The sequence below is a fragment of the Corvus brachyrhynchos genome, unplaced genomic scaffold, assembly GCF_000691975.1.
Source record: "Corvus brachyrhynchos isolate BGI_N302 unplaced genomic scaffold, ASM69197v1 scaffold257, whole genome shotgun sequence".
Taxonomy (NCBI): domain Eukaryota; kingdom Metazoa; phylum Chordata; class Aves; order Passeriformes; family Corvidae; genus Corvus; species Corvus brachyrhynchos.
Genome location: NW_008239119.1, coordinates 705,962 through 710,409, shown reverse-complemented (window position 1 = coordinate 710,409; position 4,448 = coordinate 705,962).

The following is a 4,448-nucleotide window of genomic DNA, read 5'->3' as shown; positions in this document are numbered from 1 at the left end:
TGGGCCTGGAGGCGCGCGCCGCGCGGCGGGCAGGGAGGCTGCGGGGGCAGGGGAGGGCAGCTGGAGCCGAGCAGAGGGCGAGAGGAGCTGGGGCTCGATGGAAACCTCCTCCCCCAGCTCGAGGTCAGCGCGGCCGCGGGACCCCGCTGCTCTCCCTCCTCGGCCTCGAGTGCTCCCGGCCGGAGCAGGGGAAATCCTCTCCGTCCGGAGGGCGGGGGGCGATCCCAGCTCTGTTTAAACGCGGGTTGGGGAGGCATTAAATGGCAGCCGGGAGATGGGCTGGGCTGGGGAGGTTCCCCAGCCACAGGCACTGGGATATAAACACGTTCCCCTTCAGGACACTCGGATACAGAAATATTCCAGGCTGCGTTTCCGCCTTCCGTGGGGTGCTCGCAGAAGGGACGGGGCTGGGCGTTCAGAACAAGGGTCATTCTGAATAACAACAACGTGATTTCCGGGGAGGGAAGCTCTGCTGATCAGAGCCCTGGAGCTGCTGGTGGAGTTGGGGGGATGGAGCAGATCCTGTCCCTCCCCCTGTCCCTGAAGCCAGAGGGTCACAGGGCATGGCCAGCCTGAGGCTGTCACCTTCACCCCTTGGATAACCGGGAATTGCTGGGGCTGGGAGTGGAAAACTCACAGAACTGTGGAATATCCTGGGCTGGAAGGGATCCACGAGGATCACCAAGCCCAACCCCTGGCTTTGCACAGCCCCAGGAATCCCACCCTGAGCCTCAGAGCGTTTTCCAAACTCCCTAACCCAGGAGATGCAGCTTGGAGACAGCAGGAAAACCCTGGATATCATCAGCACACGCGGCGGGAGCCGTCTGCTCCTGGCAAGGGGCACCCCCAGTCCCCATCCCTGGCAGGCCACAGGGGCTCAGAGGCCAATGAGAGTCGGTCCAGGACAGACAGGAATCCATCCTGGCCTGACAGGGCACGAGGAATGGGCTCTGTGGGAATGAACCTCACCCTGGTTCCTCCTGTGTCCCCCCTCAGTTCCACCTGGGACCAGATCCCAGCCCCTCACCAGCAGCTCAGCAGCCACAGAGCAATTCTGGGGTCACACCTGCGCAGTTTTACCTTTCCAACACTAAAATAGCCTCAGCTGGGCTCATCTCTTAGCAGGCACTCGAAGTATGGCTCCAACTCGCATTTTGGGGTTATTAGAAAGCACTTTTTAACCTCTGCTCCTGCAGCAATCCTGCAGCCTCTCCCAGCCCTGGGCTCTTCCTGCTCTGCTGACACCACCAGCGCTCGCAGATTATTTATCCCGCCTGTGCTCTTCCATTTAACATCTCACCAAGTCCATTACCCTCAGTGCCACTTCCAATGGAATTGGAATGGAAGGTGAAACCCAGACCTTGTGAGGGAGAGGTGATTTTGTTCCTCCTCAGATGGTTCTGCCTCCCACACGGTGTCACTTTGGCTAATCCGTTTATACAACCTGACAAGAATCTGCCCATTTTGCACGAGCGGCCTCTCTGTGAGTGTCACACTGAATTTGCTCAGAGAACAGGGAGGATCAAGCAGGGAAGTGCAGAGCAAAGGGCTGGAGCTCGCTGGGGAGCCAGCCTGAGACTGTGTTTCCTTTCCTGCTTTCCTTCTCCTAAAAGGAGCCTTTTTTCCCTGTTTTTTGTGGTTTTGTTGTCCTGTTTGTATCGTCCTTAACACTTCCCAGACTGGAGCCCTGCTCACCTCACCTTGGACCTCCTGGCCATCGTTTGTCCCCTGTGAAATTTTGGTTACGCCTTTGCTGCCACATTAAAAAATAAATTTAAAAGGATTCGCTCTTCTGGCTGCACTTCTCCCCCTCAGCTTGCCCTGGCCTGCCGTGGGGAAAGGCTCCACACATCTCAAAAGAGCAGAGAAAATCTGAAATCCCAGACTGGGGAGTCCTCCCAGGGGCTGGTGGCCACCTGGGCATTCCCTGAGCCTCCCCAGTCCTGCAATCCCAACCTGATGATCTCACCGAGGGCAAGGATTTGGTGCAAACGTTCCCTTTTTGGGGAAAAGAGGGACAGGGAAGGGTTGGATCCGTGCTGGGAGCTGGATTTAGGGTGTGTAAGGACCATCCCACTACAACTGGAGGAGTTTCCCTGCTCTGCCTCCCCCCAGCAGCCCGGGATTATTTATTGCGATACATAATTACATGGGGTGATACTTCAGCCAGCAGTTAATTAATCCTAATTGGATGTAAATTGATTAAGAACACCGTTTGTCAAATTCAGTTTGCTCTTCCCCCTGCTCCACTCTGCCTTGGAGCAAAACCAGAGAGATTGGCCCCAGTCCAGGCTGGGGTGAGGGTGGCACCCAAAGCTGAGGGAGCTTTTGGGGCGAACTTCACCTCTTTCTGTCCTTAGAAAGTTCTGGTTCTTGAGGAGAGATGGGGATTCCTGCTCTGGAGAAAACCCCTGGTCATGGGAAATGATTTGTGTGAGCAAAGGGGGAATTGGGAGGGGAGGGAGTGTAAGAGACGGTCCGAAGATCCCTCATCTGCCTCACGATCATCGCCAAGGACAGAGACTGAACACAGGAGTTCCGACCTGCCTAAGGTGGGATGTCTGCCAACTGTTGCCTGCAGGTGTGCCCGCTGGGAACTGGTACGCATTCCTGAGGGAATTTGTGCAGGTCACAATGGACTGCGCCGTCCTTGCTGCCCAGGCGGGAAGGACTGCGCTGAAGCGGAAAGGAATGACCTGTCCTGTACACCTGTCCTGTACCTGTTTCCCAAAGCAATGGGCCTCATAACAACGGCTGTAGATTTCCCAACCTCTTGGCCAGTTGCCCCTCGCTTCTGAAAAGGACTATAAAGGGACTTTCTGAAATAACCGAGTCGGAGATCTCCCCACGGAAAGAAGACGAATCTATTGGCGGAAGACCACAAGGACTTCCTCTCATCCATTGGTAGCTATTGCCCCTCTTTTTTCCCCTCTCTACTTTGTTTCTCTCTCTCTCTCTCTCTCTTACTCTCTTCTATTGCATTACTGTGTTGTGGGCACTTAATAAAGGTGCACTGTTTTGATTAAAACTGAAATCTCTTGTGTCCTTTTACACTCTGAGATCGATAAACGAACCATCACGACCCCCGCTTGCATTAGTGGATCGTGACAGGGAGGGAAGCAATCCCCGCTCATCTCGAACGGCCCCGCTCGCTGCAGAGGAGCCGAGCCCGGCGGGCGGCAGAGGGGCCCTGCCAGCTTTGGTTCTGCCCTGGCACGAGAGAATCGGAGCAGAGCTGTTTGTGCCGCTGTGCCCGTGAAGCTGGGCTCGGTGACAGTGACGTGGGCTGGACGTGGCCTCCTGGAGCAGGAATAAGGACCCAGCAACCCGAGGGGCTTCAGCAAGGTGGGGTTTGGCCTCTTTTCCCAGGAAATCAGCGACAGGACAAGGGGAAACGGCCTCAAGCTGTGCCAGGGGAGGGTCAGGCTGGGCATCAGGAGGAATTTCCGCATGGATCTTTTTACTTGGCTGGATTTTAGTGCTCTGCACTCACCTTCCAGAAGTGAGGGTGCCCTGTCTTTGGGCACGCTGTGCCCTGCAGGTGTTCCTGCCAGCCTTGGCAGACCAGTTTGCCCAGTTTGCCCATCCCTGGCAGTGTCCCAGGCCAGGCTGGGACAGTGGGAGGTGTCCCTGCCCAGGGCAGGGGTGGCTCTGGATGGGCTTTAAGGTCCCTCCCACCCAAACCAGTGTGGGGTTTTATACCCATTTTCAGGCTGGTGTGCCCCAAAGTCAATCAAATCCCAGCTCCCCAGCTCTGAAAACTATGAATGACGTGAGGATCCAACAGTTCCTCCTGTAACACCCACAGGGCAACGCCAGAGATGGAAAAGGAGAGGTTGGAAGGGGTAAAAGTGGGACAGAAAGCACCAGGGCTGATGGGAGGAGCTGCCAGTTTGGGAAGCAGATCCAGGTGGGATAATTCAGCTCTGGAACCCTGTGCTCTGGCCCTGGGCGCCTGGCTGTGCTCACACACTGAATTTTGGAAGCAAATCTCCCACATTCCAGGTGGAAAAGGGGAAATCCATCAGCACCACTCTGCTCAGGGAGCCGGACCTGTCCTCGCTCAGGATTCCTGGGAATCAGGCGCTGCCTGGGGCTGCATCCCCGAGCTGCTGGACACAGGAACCTCTCACAAAGGGCACATTTCCTGAGCCATCCAGTTTGTGAAGGGCTGGACATGCCTCAGACACAGGACAGGATTCTGTGAAATAATTTGACTTCATTAGATGCCAAAGGACCTTTAATAATTCAGTCTTCAAGGGAACACTCGCACTGATTGCAGCCCCAGCAGAAATCTGACCTTTTCTTATTCTTCATCCTCGAATCCTCCACAGAGGCTGCTCCTGCAGTGCTTAGGACGTGTCTGCTCCTATTTAATCTGTCTCCCAGACAAAAGCTCTTCAAAAGAGATTTTCCATGTTAATTGCGGGATGTTAAAACACTGAAAC